Here is a 6,727-nt window from a genome sequence, read left to right as displayed (position 1 = left end):
TTATGTTCTCTGTTTCCTGTCTGCTGCATGGGCTGCTTTTGTTTCACAAAGGTGAAGGTCATCTGTATTATTCTAATTTTCAGACATGCTGAGCTTTGGGTTTTCATTATTGGAAAGCCCTAAACACCCAAATTCAAATAAATAAAAGATTGAAATATTAATTTTATCTGCAATAAATGTAGATAGTGTATGAGTTTCACCTTCTGAAACAGTTGACAAAAAAATAATGGAATTTTTATTTGAGGTATTCTAATTTTCAGAGCTGTACCTGCATATGAGGTGGCCTGTATGTATATGTGTTGGTCCTGTAATATACAATATGTTGTTTGTCCAATGTTAATTGAAACAATATCAAAATGATGTGATTGTTGCTGTTAATTAAATGTTTTTTTTTGTTTTTTTTCACCAAATTATTGTTTTTTTTGCTGCTGTTTTTTTGTTTTTGTTTTTGTCATTTTATTTGTTACAGTCTTTAGAGCAGACATAGGCAACTGCCGGCCCAGGGGCCATATGCGGCCCTCAGTCTAATTTTGTGCGGCCCCCAAAAGTAAACAAACAAAATGACTTTAAAAACGCACAAAATGATAGAAAAATACCTAATATTTATGCCAAAAAACTCAGCGGACGACCACAAAAATACAGAAAAACACCTGGAAAAGTAGAGAAAACGTCAAAAATGACTCCTACATCATAAATTGACTCCAAAACCACACAAAATGAGAGAAAAGCATACACAACCACAACAAAATACATAAAATGATGCCAAAAACACAAACAACAATAACAAAGAAATAGAGGAAGCAAACAGCTTAATTGATGAACTACTGCATTTACCTGCTAGGATGACTATACGTCAAACTCAAGCTGAACTCATAAACTCATAGCCCATTGTTTTTCCGTGATGACCATTTCTCACCATCTTTCATTATTGTTTGCGTGAGGAATTGCAAGGTCTTCAGCCAAGACAGAAGTTTCAAAGCATGCCATTTTTAACTGAATTACTGTTGTCCTTGATTCTTATAAAGCTACAAGTTTTTTTTTGGTTTTTTTTTCCAATTAGGCTTTCTCCTTTCTTTTTTTCTTTTTTTTTTTTGCATTTTCCAAGTTCATCCATCGTCCTTGCTTAACTAGAGAAATTTCTGATGCACTTGGTTCTTTCTTCTCTTCAACAACTTATTTGTACCAGTAATTTTTTCCTTTTCCATTCAGGGGATTTATTTACTTTTTCCAAGGCCAAGGCCACTGCTAAACACCAATTGAACTTGTTGAACTTCCTGTTTATGAAAGGCAATCTTTTTCCCAGTTACCTTGGCAGGCACTGTACTCTAGTGTTCTTTGCGAGTCCTTACACAAAACGGAGAGTCTGCACTTTATTTTAAAGACTTTTCCTTGGAAAGTTAATGTAGTTTTTTTGGTATTTGAATCTGGGAGATGAAAGCAACTTTGCCTGGGGTTTGATCCTCATTCCTGCACAAAGACGGGATGTTTTCCCTTGATTTTCAGGTGTCAGAGCAATGGTAGTTCTGACTCCTTTCTAAGCAGGGCCAAAATAAATAACAAGTAATGTAACTTAAAGTTTGTAAAAGATGTATAGCTTAGTAGACAAAGAATAAATCATTACACATATGTTCACTTCAGGTTTAAAATAACGCCTCTGGCCAAATTAGGGCCAGAAGTGAGTTTGGACCCTGGGGGCCCCAACTCACCCTATCCTTAATTATAATCACATGCATTTATCTTGACAACCCTTATTTGTAATAAATAATGTACTTCCTGTAAATATAGATACAGTAATTTGGCTCTATGAAAAATAATAATGAACCTTTTAAAGATAAATAAATATTAAATAAAAACAAATCTGAGTTACAAATATAACTTAACATGTAAATGGTCCTTTTACAGAAAACTATAGTGCAAATGAAGCAGGAGGGGATCAGAACAAATTCCTGAGTTTTAATTGGCTGCCATGTTTCAATTTGGACTGAGCAGCCAATAAGAAGTGTGGAAGGATGTGCGCAAATGTGTCCCCCTCACATAAATGTGCCCCCCCCCCCCCACCCCGCCCATGGAAGATGATGACCTATGCACAGAGCGTGAGAGGCGGGCCTGCAGCCACGGGTGAACTTGCGCCCCCGACCACTGTCCAGGAAATGAGGTGGGAGTCGCTGTCATCTAACTGCTCATATAAAAAAATACTGAATAAAAGTTGTTTTTTGTTTTTGTTTTGTTTTGTTTTTTCCTCATGTCGCCCCTTTGAGATTGGCTGCCCATGTCGTCCTTATCAAAAACCGCCACTGGGTCAGAAAATAGGCAAATGGTTAAGCACCTACATTGTTGAAAGTGTCTATTCGTACGGTTGCGGTACAGACAACCCCCGTTGCTATTGGCATGTTTACACGTACGTACGTAGCGTCTTAGGGTTAGGTTATAACCCTATATTGCAGCAATTTTTAGAGTTAGAGTTAGGTTTATGGTTAGGTTTAGTCATAGTCACGTGACCTAAACTGGCCATTGAGGGGTGCTGCGTACGGATAGAATGTCGGTATATTGATACAGCAACCATACGGATATCCACTGCCTACATTGTTACACTTATAAAGTCAGTTTGTACCCTATGTTGCACTGAACAATCTCATGAAGAATTGGAATCAGAGCAACTCGCCAGAAAATAAGCCCTGTCACATTTTACCTTGAGTCTTTTGTAAAGTATTGATTTTTGATTTATAGACAGCACAATGCAGAGAAAACAGTTTTCTTTTTTTTTTTTTTTTTTTCCATACACCGAGACAAGGACACAATGACACTTTTTAAGCTAAAACTTCAATAACCCAAATTAAATATCAGACAGAAGTTTCCATAAAACTGCTTCCAACTAATCAAACCGTATTTTAATTCAACCAAAAATGACTAAACAGCCTATTCAGGAGAAACATATGGGTGAAATCCTTCTTTTTTTTTTTTTTTTTTCTATTTCATTGCCATCCACATTCACAGGGGCACGGTGAGCATGTAATATATCATCAGCCATTATGTTTCCCAAGCTCTTTGAGAGCCAGATCCTGCTGCTGTCTCTCAAGGTTTTCCTCTGTCTGCCCCAGCTTAACCAAGGTCGCTTGCTCTGCTGCGGGCTTTCTGCAACCTTGAGCGTCTAACTGACCGGGAAATGTGTGTTCTCCCATTCCACCACCGATGTGTCCCAGTGTCAATCAGCCAGACACAGAGCGGGGCTGTCGTTAAAGGTTCCAGTTTGCTGCCACTTGGACATTAGGTCATTATAGTGGATGTTACCTGAAAGGGGGGAAAAGTCATTGGCTCGAGGCCGTCTATAAAAATACTGGCCTCAGAACCGGACTTACTTAAATCAGGTGTTTTTTAATAGTTAAAGGCTTATGATTACATTTATTAGAGACATTGCGTTAGTTTTATCTCAAAACAGCAAAATTAATGTATGTTTTTATGTATTTATGTCTTAATGCATGTTCAAACAGTTTGAAACAAGAAGCAAAAGCACAGTAAACATCCAACAACAGTGCCAATATTCAAGGTTATATTGCTAAAAGCTTTTTCTAAATAAAGGCAAGCAACAGAGCTACAAGGCGTTAAAACACAATAGTGAAAGTTTTTCAGGGACCTTGGTATTGATATGAAATCCTGTGCCCTTGCCTCCACTGCCCTCCATGTTAAAAGCTCTTTGTGAGAAATAATAAATAAAATACTTATGAACCTCTGAAAGAAACTCTGACAGTCCAACCCTCACTTGTGCCTGTGCCCTTGCATCAGCTTGCATTCCTTTGTTTTCCCCTTCATTCATTCTAAAATAACTGGATTTTTCTTACATTAATTATATCCACATCTTTGGGGAAAAAAAAAAAAAAAACATGTGTGCACCACAGGATAGACATTAAACATCAGCACATATTAAAACAAATTAAAAGAGTCAAAACCTCAGGAAAATGTAATAAGAGAAATGCGTGGTTTCTGTTACTTTAGACACAGAAGATACTTCAGAAAAAGAGGTCAGAAAGTTAATTCCTAGGCATTCTGCAGAACTTTACATTATAAAACCATCTAAAACATGCAGGTTTGTAGCACAATAGCACCAATGTTTGCACATCCCTGAGTTAGATCAAACACTACATGCCTAAACTGCCCTAAACTATTGTTATTTGATTTTTAAACTTTGTCTAATGTTTTCTTTTGCACTTTTAATCACGTTAAGCAACAGTGAATTACCTTGTGTATGAAATGTGCTTTACAAATATTTTTTTCTTACCGTCTCTAAACTATTAAGACATAGATGATGATTTCATTTTCCAGCAGGACTTGGTACCTGCCCACACTGTCAAAGGTACCAAAAGCTGGTTCAATGACCATGGTGTCACTGTGCTTGATTAGTCACCAAACTGGTCTGACCTGAACCCAATGGAGAATCTATGGTGAGAGACACTAGACCCAACAATATCAAAGCAACCTGGGCTTCCATTACACCTGAGCAGTGCCACAGGTTGATCACCTCCATGCCACGCCGCATTGATGCAGTAATTCATGCAAAAAACATTTTTGTTTAAAATATCATTTTATTTTATTGATCTTATGTCATATTCTGATTAATCTAATAATCATCAAAATTTCAAGGAATAAAGGCTTGACATATTTCACTCTGTGTCATGAGCTTATATCATATATGGGTTTGACTTTCTGAAATGAGTGACAAAAAATATTGAACATTTTCATGATATTCTAATTTTTTTAGATGATTTTGCTTTATTCGTAAGGTCTATTTATGCATTTGCGCAGCAATAACCTTTACTAGTAAACAGTGTTTGGAATGAAGGCGTTTAAAATAACGGCGTTATGTAACGGCGTTTGTTTTCCAGTAACGGGGTAATCTAACTAATTACTTTTTACGCCGTTACAATGCCGTTATCGTTACTGAACGTTAAATGCGGTGCGTTACATGCATTGATTAAATAAAATGTTATCCGAAAGCATCCCCGGCTTCTGACGCAGCTGTTGTGAGGAGGTGGGTTAAAAACAAGGTGAGCGATTATGATTGGCTAAGGCGAGGTGCCAGCACACGCGACACACACACACACACACACAGCAGATTTGATGAAGCAGCAGAGATGGCGAGCGTGGAGCAGTCTGATGAAAAGTTGACATTTTTAAGGTGACGATACAAACACTACTTTTTATTAATTGTGGTCAAAGGCAAGAACGTGTTTGTGAAGTGTTCATTATATCCAGGAGTGAAGACTTTGTCCACATCTGTTGTAAGCAACTCAAATTTAATGAAACACCTCATGACACACGCATCTAAAAAATGTGAATTCTTTGACATAGAGCGACTTTTTTTTTTTTTTTAATAGTAACGCAAATAGTTACTTTCCTTGGTAATGAGTTACTTTTATTATAGAGTAATTTAGTTACTAACGCAGTTACTTTTTTGAACAAGTAGTGAGTAACTATAACTAATTACTTTTTAAAGTAACGTTCCCAACACTGCTAGTAAAACACATCTTTTATTTACTCGTACTATACTAGTAGTACTAACTGAAATTATCACACTAATAGTCTAGTATATAATTTTTAGTCTACTAGTATCACTAATAAAGACAAAAAATCACTAGTAGTACGAGTAGACCTAATGCAAATGAAGTAGGAGGGATTATAATCAAATCCAGCACCCTGATTGGTTGTAATATTTTTGAAAGCCAATAGCAAGCCGGAATTTGCTTTTATCTGCCTCCTACTCCTAATACTAGTGAAGATTTTTTGGTCTTCTAGTAGTAGTCTACTGGCTACTAGTGACACTTTTTGCTTCCCTAGTAAAGTGCGCTCACGCTAATCAAATTTGAGCACTAACTGAGCTTTACTATGGTTGATATCACTGATATCAAATGTATGCTTGACCAGCTTTCCATCGGGGTGATGTATATTTACATGTGGGTTTGTAGGTCAGAAAGAAGATTATGCTTCTCTATGTATCTCCTATAGGTACATGTGTCTCTGAAGTCTTGATATTTCACAGTTTGCTCCTGTGGCTTTCTGATTGTTGTACATGTGTATGCGTGCATGTGTGTGTGTGTTTGTGGAGCGAATATCTCCCCGACACGGTGTCTGTTCGACCTGAATCTTCCACATACCTCAAGTGTGTGCATTCGTTATTTAGGAGTAGATTTAATTTTAAGATTGCAGCTCCATCTTTGTATTGAGTGTGGTACTTCCGGTTCACCGGTTCATGACGTCACTGTGTCCCAGTTTGTTTGGGTTTAAAAAAGGTCAATATTAAAAACATTTGTACTGCTAAAAGTTATTTAAGTTAATATTTCATGGTTATTTAAAATTATTCCCATGACCCCAAACTTCGTTTAAATCACGGGTCTCCATTACTGTGCCATGCTACCGTCAGCGTATCAAAGATGGAGCGAATTTTTTCTCCGGTGTATGTTTGTTTGACCGTTCGCTGTTTAGACCGGACGGACGGGACCCTGAGGTTATTGGCGGGCAATGGCCACACCCGTGTTGAAAGCGAACAGCAAAAAATGCACAATCATCCATACGGCATTATAAACTCTGATATTTTCACCATGTGCTACATAAGCTATTTATAATAAAAAAATATATACTAAATTAGTAAAATAAAACAAAAAACTAAACAATATTTATACAAAAAGTACAAAAACGACAACAGAAATGCACAAAAAAATACAAAAAAGCCTCCAAA

Source organism: Gouania willdenowi, chromosome 21 (assembly GCF_900634775.1).
Source record: "Gouania willdenowi chromosome 21, fGouWil2.1, whole genome shotgun sequence".
Lineage (NCBI taxonomy): Eukaryota > Metazoa > Chordata > Actinopteri > Blenniiformes > Gobiesocidae > Gouania > Gouania willdenowi.
Note: the sequence above shows the minus strand (reverse complement) of the source record.